The sequence below is a fragment of the Calidris pugnax genome, unplaced genomic scaffold, assembly GCF_001431845.1.
Source record: "Calidris pugnax isolate Ruff unplaced genomic scaffold, ASM143184v1 scaffold136, whole genome shotgun sequence".
NCBI classification, from domain to species: domain Eukaryota; kingdom Metazoa; phylum Chordata; class Aves; order Charadriiformes; family Scolopacidae; genus Calidris; species Calidris pugnax.
Window position 1 is genome coordinate 281,076 of NW_015090875.1, and position 21,976 is coordinate 303,051.

Below are 21,976 nucleotides of genomic sequence, written 5' to 3' on the forward strand. Positions count from 1 at the left end.
CGTAAACAAACCACACAAATGTTTTAAAACGACAGTGATAATGCATCAGCTGCAAAGCTGCTTATGTAAACTATTTCTTAGTCTGCTGAAATTAGTATTTATATAAAAAGATAATTGCAAAAATGTAAATGGGGCAAGAAACACATTCGTTACGATTTTTCAATTCAAAAGACTCCTTTGATGAGAAACATGGCTTTTTAAGCTGGGTATTCTTGAGCGAGTGTTGAAGCAAAGTCCTTGAACCCAAACTTAGAGTATGCAGGGAAAAATCTAAAATGTAAAACTTAATGTCAGCTTCAAGACCTTGCCTGGATTTGATACTTGTTTGTTTTATTTTAATATAAATCTGAAGACCTTATGCATTGCTAAGCTTTAATTTTGTTATGATGTATTAATACTACAGCTCAGGGTCTGTTCTCATAAGCAGGAATGACAGGAAATGTATGAAACGATTTGCATCCTTAAACGATTTGCTGGATTTGGATGGTTCTCAAATTCTAGAAATCCCACAGGTATTCATTTATCATTGTGCATTAAGTAGAGAAATAAAAAATACATGGTATCGAAATGCTGGACGACAGGGGCCAGTGGCAGTATGAGATACAGAAATACTTGCTTAGTTTTTCATACCTGGGCTCAAATCTGATTAAGACCAAATACATTACAGGAATTTAAAACAAGTTTTAGCAGTGTCTGAGAACACCAGGCAGCAAGACTGCCAAGGTTTATGGGTTCTCTATGGGGCAATGTACAAACTCCTCTAAACAGATCGGGTTTTTAGTGTCATTTTGGAACCTACTGATAATTAAAATTGACTGGTTTGATCATTTTACAAACAGAAGCTCTAGAAATGTGCTGGTTTTTTTTCCTAAATAAGTTATTCACATTCACTCTAAAGCCTAAAATGATTATGCTTTGTAGCTTGCTGTTGAATGGTATTTTAAGTGCCAAATTAGTACAAAATAGACCTTGCGTAAGTAAAAATCAAAGTCTAAGTGAGCAGGCTGCTAAAAGAAAGTTTGTTACAAATGTTGAAATACCTTAGACTCCTAGTTTCAGTATCTCAGGCAAAATTTGGTATTTTTAATGCGTTTTAATACATCAGTGTGACTAATCCCTGATGAATCAACAGTTGCTGTCCTATCATCTTGCGTGTTGTATGTGGACATGCATGTGAACAGGGAAATGCCTTTGCTACAGTGTCCTGTGGAAAGATTTGTGGAAACTCATAAGCATAATGCATGTGTGTGTGATCCTAAACTGGAATGGCCTGGTAGGTACCCGTTTCCTTTCAGGTACCAAAGGTTTTGCAGCTGAGTGATTGTTTTGAACAGTAAAGGGCACGAGTTTATGATTTTGTCTTTAGTTGTGTTTGTCAATGGATAGAGGGCTGGTGGAAGCTAGGAATATATGGGTTTGGAACCAGTGGCCAAGAAGGCCACCAGCATCCTGGCCTGTGTCAGGAACAGCGTGGGGAGCAGGACTCGGGAGGTGATGGTCCCCCTGTCCTGGGCACTGGGGAGGCCCCACCTCAAGGGCTGGGTCCAGTTTTGGGCCCCTTCCCACAAAAAAGACACTGAGGGGCTGGAGCGGGTCCAGAGAAGGGCAACGGAGCTGGTGAGGGGTCTGGAGAAGAAGTCTCCTGAGGAGAGGCTGAGGGAGCTGGGGGTGTTGAGCCTGGAGAAAAGGAGGCTGAGGGGAGACCTTCTGGCTCTCTCCAACTCCCTGAAAGGAGGGTGTAGCCAGGGGGGTCTCTTCTCCCAAGTCCCAGGCGATGGGACAAGAGGAAATGGCCTCAAGTTCCACCAGGGGAGGATTTAGATTGGAGAGTAGGGAAAATGTTGACCCAGAAAGGGTTCTGAAGCCTTGGACTGGGCTGCCCAGGGAAGGGGTTGAGGCCCCATCCCTGGAGGGATTGAAAAGCTGGGTTGACCTAGTGCTTAGAGACATGGTTTAGTGATGGGTTTTGTCAGAGTGAGGTTGATGGTTGGACTAGATGATCTTAAAGATCCCTTCCAACCTGGACAATTCTAAGATTCTATGATAAATGTATATGTTGCTGAAAGTTTCCTTGAGTAGTTCCATGTAAGTGGGAGAAATATTAACCAAGCCAAACGCAGCCTCAAACAGGCTAATATAAATATTCGACAGACCGGGGGATGCAAGACTGTGGGAGCTCATATTCCTGAACCTTATTAAGATGGAGAGTAGGAGGGAGATTTCAGGAGGACAGGGATGAGTATGAACAAAGATGGAAGAGCAACCACTTGTTTAAGAAGCTCAGTGGAATGATGCCATACTAGTGCAAGTCTTCCCTATTTAAGAACTCTTTCTAGACAAGAGGCCAGCAGAGCGTGAGTGAGGGATCATGTCTGGGACTGTAACTGGAAACGTCCATCTGCTGGTTCTGCCCAGGTCCGTGATGTGGAGTGTGTGGCTGAAACCACAACATTATTTTTATGGTTTAGGAGCAGCTGCAGCTCTGTGTTTGCTTGGACAAAATCCTAACTCATGCAGATTTTGGATTTGGTGTCTCTCGCTGTCGGTTTGTAACTGCAGAATACATGGATCTGTTTGAGCTCTGGTGCAGACCTGACTTTCCTTGGGAACTAAGATTTTCAAATGCACGTTGGGGTGTACCCCTTTTTTTCTGAGTGAAAAGAGGTTCCTAGTTTCTCCTTGGCTGCGTTTGCTGAGGTGGTCAACCCTGCTGTTCTCCACCACTACCACCTCTTCAAACTTCATGACTTGGTAGGCACCTTTTAGGAGCATTTTTGAAACTTTTTTTTTTTTTTTTTCAAACGAGCCACAACTTGTCACTTAAACTTGTCCCCCTGTGATGAAAACAGATTGGAGAGTGAGCTGGTGGCCTGTGCTCCCAGCAGGGCTGGGGGAGTGGGTGCCTCTGGCAGAACTGCGGTGAGGAGCAGCTGTAGGGAGGCTGGGAGACGCGTGGGCACAGGCAGCTCTTCACTTGGCAGAGCTGGGGCTGGGTGAGGACGTATCCCCAGTCTCCCTCTCTCTCTTTCTGGCTTTCTCTCCAACTTCCCTCCTTGATGATTTCATCATTTCATAGGAAGGGACTGGCACCGTGTTTTCTGCTTTTATAAAGAAGTCAGTATTTAAGTGAGCTAAAGCCTTTTCAGCCTGAATAAGCCAAAGAAAGATAAAAAGCGTTTTCTGCATTTCTCCTCTCCTCTTGTCAAACTATGTCTTAAGTCTCGCACGTTGAAGAACCCATCTGTTTCATGCTTTAAGACATCCTCTGAAAGGGTGGGCCACGAGGATGATCAGAGGGATGGAGCACCTCTCCTATGAGGACAGACTGAGAGAGCTGGGGTTGTTCAGCCTGGAGAAGAGAAGGCTCCAGGGAGACCTTGTAACAGCCTATCAATGCCTGAAGGGAGCTACAGGAGAGCTGGAGAGGGACTCTTTGTCAGGAAGTGTAGTGACAGGAAAAGGGGCAACGGTTTTAAATTGGAAGAGAAGAGATTTAAATTAGATACCAGGAAGAACTTCTTTGGTGTGAGGGTGGTGAGAGCCTGGCCCAGGTTGCCCAGAGAAGCTGTGGCTGCCCCATCCCTGGAGGGGTTCAAGGCCAGGCTGGATGGGGCTTGGAGCAACCTGGTCTGGTGGGAGGTGTCCCTGCCCAGGGTAGGGGGTTGGAAGTCAATGATCTTGAAGGTCCCTTCCAACTCTAACCATTCTATGATTCTATGAATAAGATTTGGAGGCGCCCTAATGAAGCTGGAGGAACAAGGCAGCGTTCCTGCGTTAGACTAAGATTTGGTGGGGGCCCTAATGAAGCTGGAGGAACAAGGCAGCGTTCCTGCGTTAGCTGAGGGTCACATCCTGTAATACTCAGCAAAGAAAATGGTATGAAAGCACTTGGTTTCCCCGTTGAGCGAGGTGAGGGCAAAACAAGAGTCTGAGGGGATGTTAGACCTCTGGTGCTGGCACTTCATGCCTTCCCACAGCAGGGTCACAACCCATTTCTTGGACACTGCACTGCAGACGTGGTGCACCAGGAGGAGGTGCTGGGCTGCTAGCGATGCTTTTTGGCCAGTGACCACAGGGAAGGAATAGTTGCTTGGGAGATACCTTTAGCTCTGGACATGATTGGAGAATCTGTACTCCAAGCTTCAGCTGTGGAACGTGAAGGATTATTTTTTTAAATACTTTAAAAAAGCAAGATTTTACATGGATCCTGACGCTGTTTCTCATGTCTCAGTCTCTAAGGAGAGAAGTGGTCAGTGTACATGAGGAACACTGCCTTGGAAACCAGCTGTGCAACTGAGGGAGTAGGAAACAAAAAATGTAAATCAAGGAAAGGTCCTATGAGCATGGCAGGATAAACCAGGAGGGGAGGGCTCTAAATTACATTTTCTTTTAAGAAGTAGTGATCATCAGCTGAGAGAAACTGAAGGAGGGACAAAGTATTGATAAATAGTGTATATATATGTATATATTTCAATTGTCTGTCCTTTAGGTGTCTAGGAAGCATTCTGAATGTAACTTGTAATTTGTCTGTCATCAATTGTCATATACATCAATTGTCTGTCCTTTAGGTGTCTAGGAAGCATTCTGAATGTAATGAAATTCTGCACACTTTTCTAATGTATAGAAAAGCCAGTTTTTTGTGGCACAGAGTAGGGGGAAAGAAATCAGAACTGAGATTGTAATTGTGGAATTTGATCCCCGCTCCTGTGTTCAATCAACCAGGCTCCACCAGCTGTGTGAAACCAGTATTTACGTGCATTACAAACAGAGGCAGACACAAATATATAAGAAATGTATACAGAAAGCGAGAAATAATGCTAAAACAAATTACTTACTTTGAATCAAGTTTACTTCTGTTGCCAAGAAAAGTGTGACTGGGTTGATTTTCCAGAAAGTAGTGATTAGTCTCTCCACAAGGCAAATTATGTGAATATTTAAAGAGCTGCTCAGTGTTCTTTAATTTCTTGAGTTACAGAGTGTATCTTAGATGCATAGAAATGCAAGATTGGAGACTGAGAGGAGTGTAGGGATGGAGTTTGCTAGTGTAGCATATACAAAAGTGTACGTACTGTGAGGATTATTATAGGTAACATTTGCTCAATTACAATAATGGTGGTAATTTTCAAAGGTGCATGAATCATAGAATCATAGAATCATTGAGGTTGGAAGAGACCCCTGGGATCATCAAGTCCAACCATCTACCCTACTCTACAAAGTCCTCCCCTACACCATGTCCCTCAGCACTGCATCTAAACGTCCCTTAAACACATCCAGGGATGGTGACTCCACCCCCTCCCTGGGCAGCCTGTTCCAATGCCCAACCACTCTTTCTGTGAAAAATTCCTTCCTAATGTTAGGTTTAGGATTCTTGCTTCATGTGAAGTGTGAATTTGCATTCCTTAGCTTTAATAACACTGCTTTTCAGGCTGATGTTTAACATCATTTTTTAAAGTCCTTGTGAGTCACCTTAGTGGAAGAGGGAAGAGGCCACGTGAAAGTAGAGGTTCAGAGAACGCGCTGGAAAGGAAAAAGTAAATGTCGTGTAGAAATCAATAAAAAGCGTGGTGGTTTGGGCTGGGCTGGCAACTGAGATGAAGGCATGACCAAAGAAATTAACGAAAACATTATTTTTTACAAGTTTCTAACTGGCGGTACCTCGTGGGTGTCTCTGTGTCCCCTCCAGCTTAATGGCTTTAAGCTGGAGGGGAAGAGATTTAGACTGGAGATGAGGAGAGGGTTCTTCACTGTGAGGGTGGTGGAGCACTGGAACAGGTTGCCCAGGGAGGTGGTTGAGGCCCCATCCCTGGAGATATTCAAGGAGAGGCTCGACGAGGCCCTGGGCAACCTGGTCTAGTTGGGGGTGTCCCTGCTGACTGCAGGGGGGTCAGACTATATGGCCTTTGGAGGTCTCTTCCGGCCTGGGCAACTCTATGACTCTATGACTATGACTCTGATCTTGTTCTAGTCAATATTTTGAGGGGTGGACGTGCTTGTGGCCGGGGGGGTGGTGGTAGAGCAGCCCCCTGGCAGCAGAGAAGGGCAGGGAGGTCGGCAGCCTGGGGTGAGGGCCGGGGACAGGCGGTGGGACCCCGGAAGGAGCCGCAGGAGCAATGACATCGTAGGTGGGTCTGTGAGGTCACACGTGTTGGAGGAAGCTGATTGGTGGCAGCTGGGGGGCTTTGTGAGGTGGTGGGACGTGTCAGGGGTGAGGTAGAGGAGCGGGAGCTCGGGGAGGGCAGAAGGAGGCAGAGCAGAGGCCCACGCGTGGGAGGACACGAAGGATGTCCCAGAGCCAGGCCGGCAGAGATGGTGGGGGTAAGGGCGATGCGGCTGGGAGGCTGCTTGCGAGGCCTCTTCAGGCAGGCCATTAGACAATTAGACGTAATTACTAACCCGAAGCTCTAACTTTAAACCTAAACCTTGTGCCTCGCTCTTACCCAGTTCCTAACCCTAAATGTTCACTTCTGATCTGAAGCCTCGAGTCATAACCTCTTACCCTAACTCTTCCACTCTTCCCAAAAGTTTGCCCATGCCTTAAACGCTAACCAGAAACCCTAGGGAGAAGCCCCAACACTCACCTTCATCTCTAACCCTGACCCCTCACCCTAACAGATGAGCTCTCATCCCCAGCCTTACCCGTAGCTCTCATCCCAGAGCAGACAACCTCACCAGATGCACCAACCCAACAGGTCCACCTGAATCCCTCAGCCCTTGCCCCCAGCTCCCCCCGTGCCTCTCAGCAGACTGTGGGCCAGGGAGGAGAAGGGCAGGGCTGGGGGGTCCTGGAGGAAAAGGCCGTGGTAGGAGGGAGTTGCTTAGAGTCAGGGGAGAGGGAGCTGCAGCTTAAGGGAGGTGTAGGTAGATGGGATGTGGTGGGTGTGCTGAGGTCATCTGTTGGAGGAACCTGGCTGGGGAGGAGCAGAGGGAGGTTGTGGAGTCCCCTTCTTTGGAGATTTTCAAGACCCACCTGGATGCCATCCTGAGTAACATGCTCTGACAAGCTCTGAGCAATCCTGCTTCAGCAGGGGAGTTGGACTAGATGATCTCTATGGTCCCTTCCAACTCTAAAAATTCAGTGAAATTCAGAGCTTGGGAAGGGCAGAGGCCAGTGTGTGGGTGCTGGTGTGAGGAGTTGTCTTTCTCAGTATTTGCCCTGACCTTTACTTTAAAGCTTTCCCCTGGCTCTTACCCCCAGTCCTCTACTCTAATTCTGAACCAAATCCCATTTCAAAGCTGATCCTCAGCCCTTATCCTAAATGGGCCCCGATCCCTTGACGTGCTACCCCCAAATCTAGCCTTAATCCAACCCCCTAACTAAGAAATCCAGCCCATCCCCTCCCTCCCTGCTAACCAGAAACCTTCCTGATGCTCTGCCCCACTCTAGAAACATAGCACCAGTCTGCAACAGGACAGACCTCAGCAGTTGCTAGATCTGGCCATTAACTCTGGGTGAGCACAGATGTACGAAGAGGCAGTGGGTCCTTCAACACCGACTAAAATATAACCAATTTCACTGGATCAAAGCCTCAGGTCTTGGCCATTGCAAGCTGGTGATGTCAGCAAGCCAGGAGAGTCAGCAGATGGCTATGGCAAAAGGTCAGGAACCCATTTCAGGAAAACTCAGAAATGAATCCTCTACATGCCCAGAATTGTAGCACTTGTACTTTCCCAAGTGTTCATTCAGTCAGGACAGACCTCAGCAGTTGCTAGATCTGGCCATTAACTCTGGGTGAGCACAGATGTACGAAGAAGCAGTGGGTCCTTCAACACCGACTAAAATATAACCAATTTCACTGGATCAAAGCCTCAGGTCTTGGCCATTGCAAGCTGGTGATGTCAGCAAGCCAGGAGAGTCAGCAGATGGCTATGGCAAAAGGTCAGGAACCCATTTCAGGAAAACTCAGAAATTAATCCTCTGTATGCCCAGAATTATGGCACTTGTACTTTCCCAAGTGTTCATTCAGTCTTCAGAAAATAAAAAGTTACAAGGATCTGGGCAGAACTACAGATTGATCCTGCCCTTCAGAGTTTTGATATTGCTCATGGGTGTTCTCAGGAACAGAGACCTCTTCACTTTTCTTATTCCCAAACTTGGCCTTCTTCTTCTTTAGGTGAAAGGAGTATTTATTGTATCAATAAGAAAGGATGAGAAAGCTGCTCTCAAAAAAACCCAAGATCTTGGAAATAATACCAAAAAGTGCTTCAGATTTAATGACAGGAGTTGTTTTTCAGGCAGTCACCAATTGTAGAAATTAAGCTAGTCTTCAATTACAGCCTTGAAAATTTATTTAGCACAATATTTTGAGATTATTAGATCAACATGCCATTTGTGCTTCCTCTCTAATTTAAAAGAAACACGTACATCTGCTGGTTAGAAGGAACCATGGCAGCAGAGTTTCAGAACACTTCCACTGAGTCTTCCGTCACTGAAAGGACAGCAAAGAAATAAAAGGCCAAATGTCTGATTTTGAATAGCTACTGGGGATGTTTACTAGATAACCACGTCACCACTGCTTACTGAAGGACCCCCCTGGTTCTTGCCTTTCAGGGTGAATTGTGATATTATGTGGTACTTGCAGACAAGGGCTCGGGAGGGCACTGAATTGGGTAAAAGTACATTTTTACCTTTCCTCTACCCTATTAGTGGTTTTTTCTTAACATATCCCATCACTTCCTCTTGGGAATAGAAATAGTTAATAGTTTGGAACATGCTTTTGAAGTGATTCCTTTGATCATTCCTGTTTATTGGGTTTTGGGTCAATTTTGGGGTGTTTTGATGCATATGACTGAGGTTCCTTTTAGAGGAAACTAACCCAGAAGACACAGAAGTTCCACTGGACACAAAACGCTCTGCTCCCCCTAATTGGGGGGTGAGGGTCCTTCAGGCAGCTTTGAACCACAGGTGTGGTGGGGATGTAAAGTTAGCAGTAAAACCCCAAATTATGGGTTGTGTAGCTGAAATGGCTACATTGCTGCCTGCTTTCATCTGCTGCTCCTGCACCAAAGCACAGGCTGATGGAACAGCCACCGTCCCTAGCTGTGGTGCTATCTTCTAGTGCTGGAGAAAACTCACAGATGAAGCATCTTTTTTTTCTTTTAATGTCAAAATCCAAAACGATCACAATCTAAACAGCCTATTTTGTTTTTGTACAATAATATACAGAACTAAAAGCCCTTGATGATTAGAGGGAAAGTGTTCTACGGTGTGTGTGTAACACACAGCATGATGCATCTTCATTACAAAAATGCAAAATGACGGTCATTTATCATAAAATCTGCTGACAATAGGCATTAATCTCTTAGTAAAGCAAGTAGTAAACCCTGTTCCCATGGCAATGCAATTCATTTTGTTTCTCTCCCTCTACTCCATGCATGGGAGACTGGGCATTTTGTGGACAAACTAATTGCAGCCTTTATGCTGTGGAGTTTTGTGGCTGAAATAGATCATTATTTTGGTGGAATGTTGGCTCAGTGGTAACCATGGTGTTGGTAGAATGTGCCTGTATTCCCTACAGACCAGTGCATGTGCTCAAGGAGCAGCTATCTCCCACCCCCAACTTTACACCAACTCTGTTTAAAGCATGGTATAGGAGTTCTTTTAGGAATAAATTTCAGTAATAAGCTTGTATGCTGGAACCATTGGTTTTTTTTCCTGAAAAAGATGGTAAAATTGTTTGATTTCTTCCGAAATACAGATGTTTCTTGTGATGAAGTGCAGATTGTTCATTCCTTATTTTTGCCTGGTTGTCCTCTAGGTTTGTGTGGTTTTTTTCTTTTTGTGTATGTATATATATGTGTGTGTGCATATATATATCTAGTAGAGAGAAATTATTTGGTCAAGCAGACCTGTTCTGGGGAAAAGTTATGAATTCCCACACACATATGGTGTCTTGTTGATGAAGCTTATCAGTTTTTACTTAAAGAGTTATTTTGAAGGCTAATAAAATACCATGTTGTTTCCACTTCTGTGCTATCTCATTTGGAGTCAGCACAGCCTCCATTTATGTCCACGAATTTCCATCAGCCTTAAAAGTTGTGAGTTATTTTATAAATATAACTACCCGACCTACCACGTATTAATTCCACCTCAGAACAAATCAACAGTTTCAGTTCTTGCAAAGCAAGCAGTCTGTACCTAAATATACCTGCTTTCTACTTTAGGAGCTTGCCAAGCTGGGTAACTCCAATGTAACAAACAGCTTCCACTGTCAATTAACACCCCTGAGAATAAGTTTTGTTCTTTTATTGGTCAAGTCCTAGCTCTTTGCATAGTCTGGACAATTGGGTCCTATTACATAGATAACTTACGAATACAGAAGTAAAAGACAAAGCAGTAGCCTGCAACACGCCTTTGCTTGGTGTGAAATTGTCTGAAGATACTGTTGACAGATGCTCTCTTAGTGAAGACCTGGATTTTGCCAAAAAAGAGGTGAAATGAGCCCAGGAAGTGTATGATTCACTTCTAAAGCAAACCAATAACAACTTACAGTCTCCACCTCAAAAGCAAAGATCCTGTTTGAATGCAGTTTGAAACTCAGTTTGCTCCCTGAGATTCTTGCTGTACGGAGCAGGCACTTGTGCCTGGCTCTTTGCAAGCCTTTCAATTCTGGAACCCTTTGAGATGGCTTTGGGTTAGGTGCATTCTGCATGGCTAGTCTGAAAATCAGACCATATACAACTTTCTCACTTCAAATTACAGAATCACAGAATCTTCTAGGTTGGAAGGGACCTTAAAGATCATCTTGTCCAACCGTCAACCTAACTTTGACAAAAATAGACACCCACACAACAAACAAGGAGCATCATCACTAAACCAGACCTCCCAGCACTACATCAACCCGTCTTTTGAACACCTCCAGGGATGGTGCCTCAACCACCTCCCTGGGCAGCCCATTCCAATGCCTGAGAACCCTTTCAGTGAAAAAAGTTTTCCTAATATCCAGCCTGAACCTCCCCTGGCGTAACTTGAGGCCATAAATTACATTTTCAGCCGGGGTATTACATTGAAGTCTGGAAGCATTCAGAGCTGCAGGCTTGGTTTAGCTTTAATTCTATTGAAAATGGGTAACTTGCACTCATGCTTTCTGGATGACTCAGTAAACCACCCAAACAAAACTGTTCCTTGATGTAGGTACCACTGTGCTGGTAACTTCTGAAAGTTTGGCACTAGGTGTTACCAGGATGAGGCAAGAGGGGTACCTATGGAGGGGAAAAATGAGTGCAGCCAGTGACCACCCAGTTTCCCCAGTGGGTTCCTAGTGCCCCCCTCTGTCTCAGGTCTCACACCGTTAGGAGTCCTGGGGTCTCTGCCCTGTGCCCACCAGAAGTCATTCCTTGGTAGAGGTCCTTGGAGCTCTTTGGTGAAACCTCCAATTCTGACAGTCTGTGCCTGGAGGCCCAGATGCTTCTTGGGTCCCTCGACTTTTATTAGCATGCCAAGTTTCCCCATGGCAGAGTCTCACCTGGGTAAATGCAGGAGAAATGTCCCCCAAAATACTCCTGCACCCACCAGTTGTGTTCTCCATCCCAGGAGGGTACTCATATGCACATAACAAAGGGCTGTAAAGCTCCAGTTGGAGATTTGACTGTTAAATGTTTTCAGTTGGGGAAGGGCAGAGAATATATGTAAGACTAAATAAATTACAGATAAGTGCCTGATAGATGTGTTTTAGGGTAGATATTTTATAAGAATTAAAGTTTTTATGAATGTTCCCTTCGTTTCTGAGTTGACAGCCTTCATGAAAATACGTAAACTACTTTAATGAAAACCTCAGGCACTGTTTTCTTGTTATTTTTCTTATTTGAAGCAGCCTTTGTTGGGTATAAAATAGCAGATACCAAAAGCTATGTATTCTGTTCTTCTCTATTTGTTTAGAAGGCTAAAACTTCTCTTTTAATACAGGATGAATATGTGATATTGGTTGGTATTATTAATCAGTAATTAAAATATGAACAATATTATTAATCTCCTATTTTCTGCTTTCCAGGTGATCAACATACGATGTCAAAACTATGGCTGAGACGTGCAATTAAGGTACCATAATTTCCTTTTTAATATGGGCATGCCTTTGGTGAAAGTGATTTTTGAAATACTCTCTCCAATAATCCCCTCCACTGCATTCCTTTAAGCTCAGTTCACCTCTGGACAGGTTGGGTTTTCATTTACTGCTTTGTCCACCACACTTCCTGAAAACTGCGGTTTTTTCCCCTTATATTCCATATATTTTAGGGTTCTTTTTTTAAGTTTTAAGATCAGTATAGAGTTACATACTGGGAATAATGCTTACATGAAACCCTTGCAACTTTAGGTCATATCCTTGAAGTATTAACACAGAAGATGTTGTGGGGAAATGCTAGAAAATCTGTCCATAGGAGGCTTTTGGAATGATGGCTGCTGCACGCCCCGTGGCACTAAGCATTTAGTTGTTGATTTGAATCACAAGATGGCAATGGGCCCAGCAACTCTGCTGTACCACAGGGACAAGATGCTTGGTTTTGTTGGAAATACACATATCATGACCAAGAGTTATCTTTCTTCAAGTCATGTTTTCACTTGTAAATTTCTGGCTGGGACTTCAAACAAAAGATAGGAGAAGGTGGAAATATTTCAAGTTCCTTTTCCTTGGCAAGTTGCACTGAGCTCTGATGGCAATGTAAACTTCAGCAAAAAATAAATATTTTCATTCCTACATGGATAAGGAGTAGAAAGATGGGAGAAGGTGGAAATATTTTAAGTTCCTTTTCCTTGGCAAGTTGCACTGAGCTCTGATGGCAATGTAAACTTCAGCAAAAAATAAATATTTTCATTCCTACATGGATAAGAGCAAGGTAACTCAGTAATGCTAGCAGATTAAAAACCTAATCGTAGGATGGTCTAGGTTGGAGGGGACCTTCAAGATCGTCTAGCACAGTAATGATAGCAGATTAAAAACCTAATCATAGAATGGTCTAGGTTGGAGGGGACCTTCACGATCGTCTAGTCCAACCATCAACTTCACTCTGAAACCATCACCAAACCATGTCTCTAAGCACTATGTCAACCCGGCTTTTCAATCCCTCCAGGGATGGGGCCTCAACCCCTCCCCTGGGCAGCCCAGTCCAAGGCTTCACAACCCTTTCCCTAGCAACTTGTTTCCGACTCTCCAACCTGAACCTCCCCTGGTGCAACTTGAGGCCATTTCCTCTTGTCCCATGGCCTGGGACTTGGGAGAAGAGACCGACCCCCCCTGGCTACACCCTCCTTTCAGGGAGTTGGAGAGAGCCAGAAGGTCTCCCCTCAGCCTCCTCTTCTCCAGGCTGAACACCCCCAGCTCCCTCAGCCTCTCCTCAGGAGACTTGTGCTCCAGACCCCTCACCAGCTCCGTTGCCCTTCTCTGGACCCACTCCAGCCCCTCCATGCCTTTTTTTGTGGGAAATGCCCAACAGTTGTTCTCAAATGACATGAGCTCATTCTTGCCAAAGCATTTATTGTGGCAATATTTCCGTTCCGCTTCCAAATGCTCCACTATTGGTTTAATGTCACTATTGAAGTAGGAAGCAGTAAAATCATCCTGGAATACTAAATGACCCGTCTCCTTTCTGTTGGGAGTTTTTACTGAGTCTGCATGATGTATTTAAGGATGAGTAAAAGATTGGAAAGCTCTTGGTTTTGTTAGGCACCTCTTTTGTAGAAACCAAAAGCGTTACTTTTCTGATTTTACCTCTGGTCACTGGACGTTTCGTAGCCAACACTCTTAACGTTTATTTTCGTAAGGGGATAATGCAGTCTGGCTGGTGAATGCTAACGTATCTGCAAAAAGAAATCCTGGAAAGTGCATGCAAATCAGGTTATTCCAATACTGTGCAATGTCTTAGGACAGGTTTTGTACAGAGAGTAATCAAGAACATCATCATAAGTGAAAAGTGGGATAAAATGCAGAACTCTGATCAGAAGGTGATTTTGTCAGACTAACTTAACGTTTCTTTTCGCCGAGATAGTGAACATCTCAACTACAGTGCCGTGGTGGGCTTAAGCGATCGAGATTTATAGGAAGCATTCATTCAGTACAGTTCCCAAAGGAAATTATTATTTAAAGTGGAGATGGTGCAGATTAATACAGGAATTATAAGGAGCTGTCACAGGCAGATAAGGAGCTGGGGAAAGAGGAGAGTGTGACAGAATGTGCCGGGAGGTGAGTTGCCAGGTTGCAGGGGAGTTATTAGAAGTATTCACAAGGGACAGGTCTCTGTAATACTTCCTCCCATAACCTTGGCACAAGGTCTTTGATACAGTTTTTTAAACTCCTGTAATGCTGTGAAGGACAGAAGTATTACGTGGAAGAATTTTGTTGACTTTGTGAATTAGTATAACAAAGACAGGACAAAATTTAATAATAATAAGCACACTGCTATTCTGTTAGGAACTAATAGCAAGGTGGGTTGCTATAAACGAGTTTCAGCGTATGGAAGTTCAACTTTTTTTAAAAAAATGTGTTTGGTTGTAGCACATAGCTAAGTTTCAGCATATGGAAGTTCAACTTTTTAAAAAAAATGTGTTTGGTTGTAGCACATAGCTAAAGCTTTCCTAATCTACGTAATTTTCATGAACACCTGCTTACCAGAGAGTTGCAGTTCACTCTAAACAGTTTAGAAGCTAGGTACTCAAATTCTATAAATTCTGATAAAATCAAATCTTAGTTTTTAAATATCAAGTTCCCAACCTTATTCTATAAAGTTTGAAGCAGTTGCAGGTGTGAACCCAAACCTTGCATTAGGTTGTTGGAGTAGGAGTAGGAAGTTGCCAGACTACTTAGTGTGGCAGCTGAGGAACTGATCTTCATATAACCAGCCCATCTGCCTCCTCCTCTCCAAAAATCCCTAAACAAACCAAACACGTGGCACCAAGCCAGTGCATATCTCGGGCACTAAGTGAGCAGTCGTATTAGTTTGAGGTAAGAAACCCCATGGAAGGATGGATGTAGCTGTAGCAGAAGCTCAGCCCAGATAGAAAGCTGGAGGCAGAGCAATACTGGCACGAAGCAAGGGGAGGAGGTGGGTGGTGGATAAAACTGTACCGTGTTGGCCGTGGGAGGGTGGAGGGCAGCAAGACAGAGATGAATTGCATTCAGAGCCAGCACGTGGTGTGGGGGTCCAGCTTCCTAAAGTGTCCAAATCTATTGAGCGTCTGCCTTACGTAGCACCGGCAGATGTGTACTGACTAGGAGGAGAGCTCAGTGTCCTCTAGGTCAGCTTCTTGCAGAACACTGGAAGGTTCACTGACCCACTGCCTTCAGGGACATGGAATCTCATAATCACAGAGTCGTCACAGTTGGAAGGGACCTCTAGAGATCATCCAGTCCATCTTCCCTGCCAAAGAAGGGCTGCCCAGAGCACATCACTCAGGAGCATCCAGGTGGGGCTTGAAGATCTCCAGAGAAGGGGACTCCACACCCTCCCTGGGCAGCCTCTGCCAGGGCTCTGCCACCCTCACCCCAAAGAAGTTCTTCCTCAGATTGGAGTGGAACTTCCCATGGTCCAGCTTGTGCCCGTTGCCCCTCGTCCTGTCACTGGGAACCACTGGAAAGAGTCCGGCTCCATCCTCCTTCAACCCACCCTTTAGATCCTTGTCAGCATTGATAAGGTCTCCCCTCAGCCTTCTCTTCTCCAGACTAAAGAGCCCCAGCTCTCTCAGTCTTTCCTCATCAGGGAGATGCTCCAACCCCTCCATCATCTTTGTTGCCCCAGGCTGGACTCTCTCCAGCAGTTCCCTGTCCCTCTTGAACTGGGGAGCCCAGCACTGGATGCAGGATTCCAGTTGTGGCCTCCCCAGTGCAGAGCAGAGCAAAGGGGGAGAATGACCTCCCTCAACCTACTGGCTACTCTGTTCCCTACGCAGCCCATCCTTCCTTTAGGTGAATTAGCCCTAAACTACTGAGAAAGAGGAAAAAAGAGGGGGCATTTTTGGACAATCCCACCTCCCCAGTAGCAACCCTGGAGTAATTCCAAAATGATGCCAGGGAGGTAAAAAGGGGCAAATTATCCCCAAAAATGGGCCCTCCCCCCTGAAGTATGGGTGTGCTGCACTCTGCTGACCCTCTGAGGATTAGTCATTAAAGCCAAAGGGATGAGAAAGTGGTACTTCATTACTGTACAGCTAAGAATCTGCACTTCATGAGAAAAAAGGAATGCTCCACAGATCAACAAAAAAATTGGTCAAAAGATACAAAGCAGCAGGTGGACCAACCGGTGAGCTTTCTGAGTGAGAGGATGACTGCAGCAGGGCCTCAAAAGAATCTGTGCTTAAACTGGTGATACTCAACTGATGGGTGAACTGGAAAAGATGACGGAGTGCCCAGGCTGGACTCTCTCCAGCAGTTCCCTGTCTCTCTGGAACTGGGGAGCCCAGCACTGGACGCAGGATTCCAGTTGTGGCCTCCCCAGTGCAGAGCAGAGGGGGAGAATGACCTCCCTCCACCTGCTGGCCACACTCTTCCCTACGCAGCCCATCCTTCCTTTAGGTGAATTAGCCCTAAACTACTGAGAAAGAGGAAAAAAGAGGGGGCATTTTAGGACAATCCCACCTCCCCAGTAGCAACCCTGGAGTAATTCCAAAATGATGCCAGTGTGGTAAAAAGGGGCAAATTATCCCCCAAAATGGGCCCTCCCCCGTGAAGTATGGGTGTGCTGTACTCTGCTGACCCTCTGAGGATTAGTCATTAAAGCCAAAGGGATGAGAAAGTGGTACTTCATTACTGTACAGCTAAGAATCTGCACTTCATGAGAAAAAAGGAATGCTCCACAGATCAACAAAAAAATTGGTCAAAAGATACAAAGCAGCAGGTGGACCAACCGGTGAGCTTTCTGAGTGAGAGGATGACTGCAGCAGGGCCTCAAAAGAATCTGTGCTTAAACTGGTGATACTCAACTGATGGGTGAACTGGAAAAGATGACGGAGTATGCTGAGGATGTTTTTATTCAGAGCACTGAAGACGAGTGCTGACTCTGAAAAATGGCAGAAAGATTGTGCAAAACCAAGTGCCTGTGCGAGGCAATGGCAGGTGGAATCCCATGGAGGTGAATGCAAAGCCAGGAATCCCACACGAGGTGATGGCATAGCTGGGGTTCTGAAATGCAAAATATGCTTCTCTGAGTACATTAACTTTAGTTTGGGGATTTTAGTTTGGTGTCGGTAGTGGTTATACAAACAAGTACTAGAATGGGAAAGGTACCAAAAAATATGGCTGCTGTGTAAGCCTTTGTTTCTCTTGCATCTTAAGTAGTGCACAGTTCTGTTTCTCCATCCCAAAAAGGTACGGCAGGAGTTAGAAGGGTTTGGAGGAGAGAAGGTGTGACACAGATTTCTTCCAAGACTGATATCCAAGACTTTCTGGATATTAGGAAAAAAATTTTCACTGAAAGGGTTATCAGCATTTGGAATGGGCTGCCCAGGGAGGTGGTTGAGGCCCCATCCCTGGAGGTGTTCAAAAGACGGGTTGATGTAGTGCTGGGAGATATGATTTCGTGATGGTGTTGCTTATTCTTTGTTGTGTGGGTGTCGATTTTTGTCAGTTAGGTTGACGGTTGGACAAGATGATCGTTAAGGTCCCTTCCAACCTAGAAGATTCTGTGATTCTGTGATGAAATAATGTAGCATTCCTTGGCATGGGAAAGAGCTGGAGATCTGAGCAACTTCCTGAGCGTGGGCAGGGACCTGCAGGTCATTCTCATCTCCGAGGTGGGAAGCAGGGGGTGAATTCAGAGGGTGAGGAGTGCTCAGCACGTACGAGGGGGGAGCCCTCCCTAGGGAGAGGTGGTTATTGTGGAGCCCTAGTTGTGGCAGGAGTTTCTCATGTAGGTGCAGACAGCAACAGGACAGAGTTACGGACGGAAAGCACAACAGGGCCTTCAAAATACAAAGATACTGGGTTTTTGTTCAGGAAGTGAGTAAACTGGAAGTGTCTGAGGGTCAGGTGGGAAATTCTCCCATAGGATGGCTCTGCTCTTCCCCTGGGAGCTGCTGCTGGCAGGGAGGGACTGCTGGGCTTGGTGGACCCTCCTGTGAAGGGCCGTTCATAGCTGTTACGGAGCTTAAAATGAGAGCACCAGGGGGCCACTGTTGATGGAGCTACAAAAAAATCCCCAAAGGGATTTCAGGCTGTGCTAGCAAGTAGAAACAGGGAAGTGTTTGCCCAGTTGTACAAGGTTCATTTAAATTATCATATGTTTTGGTTACTTGTCATCAGAAGAAGATCTATTTAAACTTCGAGAGTTGATTTTGAGTTGTAGAGAAGGATGAGTAATTGCATGGTGTGCATCCATGCCTCCCTGCTACAGGACTGATTGGGATTTACTTGCTTTTTTAGTAATAAAGAGATGTTTACTTGTCAAAAATATATTGAGGGTTCCAATGTGAGTGAGGGAACAGAACAAAATAATATGGATAGAAAATGACGTGGACGTAAGCGTGTCTTGAGTGTGTTTAGACTGGAAATTAGAAAAAGACATGTTAACCAGAGAGATGAATGAAATTCTGGAAGGGCTGGGACACAGAACACAGCTGGGACACAAAAATAATGTTTTTTCAAGATGAAGTTTATGGGAGGGATGAGATTACTGAGTGGAATTGCACCCGCAGTTGTCAGTAATGGCTTGGAATGCTGGGAACTGGGTGCCCAATTTGTGGCTGACCCCAAGCTTTGAAGGAAACAGACATGAACTACCTGTTGGTTGTATTTACTGTTGTGCACTCATACTGTATTTGATTATTCTTCTGCTTTGGGACTTCACAAGTCACCTCAGGAGTGCAGGAGGACCTTTTTGCCTCAATGCATACTTGATTTCTGGGATGTTTCTTTTCCTCCAATGTAGTTAACTGTTCTTGTAGGGTCTTAGGGATGTTTTCATGTAACGTATTGGGCCCTCTTCAGAGTGCTAAAAAATCAGTCATACCCTCCCTTTACTTCATAGAGTCATAGAGTTGTCCAGGCTGGAAGGGACCTCCAAAGGCCATCTAGTCCGACCCCCCCGCAGTCAGCAGGGACACCCCCAACTAGACCAGGTTGCCCAGGGCCTCGTCGAGCCCCTCTCCTTGAATATCTCCAGGGATGGGGCCTCAACCACCTCCCTGGGCAACCTGTTCCAGTGCTCCACCACCCTCACAGTGAAGAACCCTCTCCTAATCTCCAGTCTAAATCTGTTCCCCTCCAGCTTAAAGCCATTGCCCCTCGTCCTGTCACTCCAGGCCTTTCTAAACAGGCTCTCCCCAGCCTTCCTGTAGCCCCTTCAGGTACTGGAAGGCTGCTATTAGGTCTCCCCGGAGCCTCCTCTTCTCCAGGCTGAACAACCCCAGCTCCCTCAGCCTGTCCTCGTAGCAGAGGTGCTCCAACCCCCTGATCATCCTTGTGGCCCTCCTCTGGACCCTCTCCATCAGGTCCATGTCCTTCTTATATTGAGGGCTCCAGACCTGCACACAATACTCCAGGTGAGGTCTCACCAGAGCAGAGTAAAGTGGCAGAATCCCCTCTCTGGACCTGCTGGCAACACATCTTTTGATGCAGCCCAGGATGGGATTGGCCTTCTGGGCTGCAAGTTCTCACTGCCTGCTCATGTCCAGCTTCTCATCCACCAGCACCCCCAAGTCCCTTTCCTCAGGGCTGCTTTCTAATACCTCACCCCCCAGTCTGTACTGATGGTGAGGATTGTTCCAGCCCAGGTGCAGAACCTTGCACTTGTTTTTGTTGAACCTCATGAGGTTCACCTGGGCCCACCTCTCCAGCCTGTCCAGGTCCTTTTGGATGACATCCCATCCCTCTGGTGTATCGACAACACCACACACCACACAGCTTGGTGTCATCCGCAAACTTCCTCCACTTTTCATGTCTTATCCTGTAACATTTGAGACTTTTCAGCTCATTTCCTAAAGATCATAATTTGATCAAAGGGTGTTGTTTAGATCAATGTTACTTTATGACATGTAGTAAATGGAAAGGTTAAAAGTTAAAAACATGTGGAGTGTGTAGGACCTGCTTGGAACGTACCTGCAACTTGCTGTCATTTCCCGTGACAAATTGTGATAATAGTGAAGATCCAATACACTAATAGTGAAGTCATAGTAAAGATATTCAGCACTGGGCAACAAATCTTCAGGCTTGTACTTGTAGAAACCCATGCTGCCATTTTTTTACTGATAGAGCTAGGAGTGGAAGCTAGAGATGGATCAGTATTGCTTATCCACCACCTGCTTCGTGTTGCTCTGTGGACTTCTCTAGATGGGCAAATCCTTCTGACAGAGGGGTGGATCCTGACACTTTGATGCAGCAGGCTGAATTTATGTTCACAACACAGAAATGTCATCATATGAATAACCTTGTGGAGACCTCTTACAAAAGAGATAGATGAAAGAATAAAAAAGGGAGATTAAAAAGAGGTTATGAATATGAGACCTCTAGTCATCTCAACTAACACATTTTCATACACTCATTTTTTTATAACAAATTAAGAGCAGTGGAAAATGTTTCCCTATCCTGAGGTCTGACACTGTACATACAGTGTTAACATTTTTGCCAGGACTGAAGAAATCATGAGGACTTGAAAGTAATTTTTTTATTTTTTACAATGAAAGGAAGCTGTAATATTATGAGTTGACTCTGGGGTTTTTAACAATGAACAGAAAACTGTACACATATAATAAGATGAAAAAATGTGGCACTCTTATCTTACACATAATAGGACCCTAAAGGACAGATATTCTGGGAGAACAGGTATCCATCAGAACATGATTAAAGGGGGAGATTTTGAAATGTATCCAGGAACCTACAGATGGAAACTTTAAATAAATAAGGAAAAATCAACTTATAAGTAGCCAATATAAATAATTCAGGGAATGCGTAGTATATTCTTGATTGTTCAAACCAGGAACCAAACATGCTTTTGGATTCTGAGCAATCTGCAGCAGCTGGAGGCGCTTTGCAGCGAGGGTGGCTGGAAGGGACAGGAGCCAGGCAGCCCCCCGGGGGTCCTGCAGGAGGGATGTCAGGGCTCCAGTAAAGAGAAAAGACTTTTATTTGCAGAATTTGGGAAGGGACGGGAGCCAGGCAGCCCCCCGGGGGTTCTTCAGGAGGGATGTCAGGGCTCCAGTAAAGAGAAAAGACTTTTATTTGCAGAATTTGTTTTTTTTGAACAGTGCTTTTTTCCCCTCCGGTACTGCAACAAGAATTAATTTGGAGAAGCTCCATGCTAGATGAATCCTTTAACCTAATTTGGGGGTAAATAAAGGAGAAAGGAGAGAGAAGGGATGTGGAAAGACATTGCATGTATGAGTGAGTATGGGGTGTGATAAAAGATGGGTAAAAGCAAGAAGAGTCATCTTCTGGCTGGCAGTGTCAGGCACAGAATAGCACTAACTTCAGGCTTTTTGCAGAACCATCCTGAAGATACGTATTTTCCGTCCAGATATTGGTGCAGTGCCCAGGTTGCTGGGCATGTACACCACTGCCCTGGCACCACTGGTTTCAGAAAGGACATGGTTCCTTAAGAAAGGACATTTCAGTGGCAGAATAACATGAACAAGGCATGAACAAGGACGGAGTCTCCTTTGGAGGGTGGCCCCAACCGCGTACCACTGAGTCGCAGGTGACAGCAGCGGGGAACGGGGCGAGTGCTTTGATGAGAAAAGTCACCCATCAAAATAGTTTGGGGGATTCTTGATTTTAAGAAACCAACAGCTGAACTCAGGGTAATATTAATGTCAAAGCAACAACCGATAGTGTTTTCCCTTAGGAGGAAAACACACGCTAGCAGGTAGAGTTGATTTAATTGTGCTGATTGTGAAATAGAAAACTGTAAACTCATTAGCAGAAGCTTAATGTGTCCAAATTACCTGCTGTTCTGTGATATGAAGAGAAAGAGTTTAGCATTGGACACCAAGAACCAAAAGCTTGTGTGAGGATAGACAAAATAGTTTGTTTTCCCAGCAACTGCAACCACCTTGCTTTCGACC

At 45.2% G+C, this 21,976-nt stretch overlaps 1 long non-coding RNA gene across 1 annotated transcript in view; it reads left to right on the forward strand.

The window, feature by feature from the left end:
- LOC106890386 overlaps positions 1-21,976 on the forward strand; it is a 409,392-nt gene that overhangs the window by 245,937 nt on the left and 141,479 nt on the right. Inside the window, exon 3 of the long non-coding RNA XR_001412513.1 lies at positions 11,988-12,034. This is a non-coding gene — a long non-coding RNA (uncharacterized LOC106890386). The remainder of the gene's footprint in view (positions 1-11,987; positions 12,035-21,976) is intronic.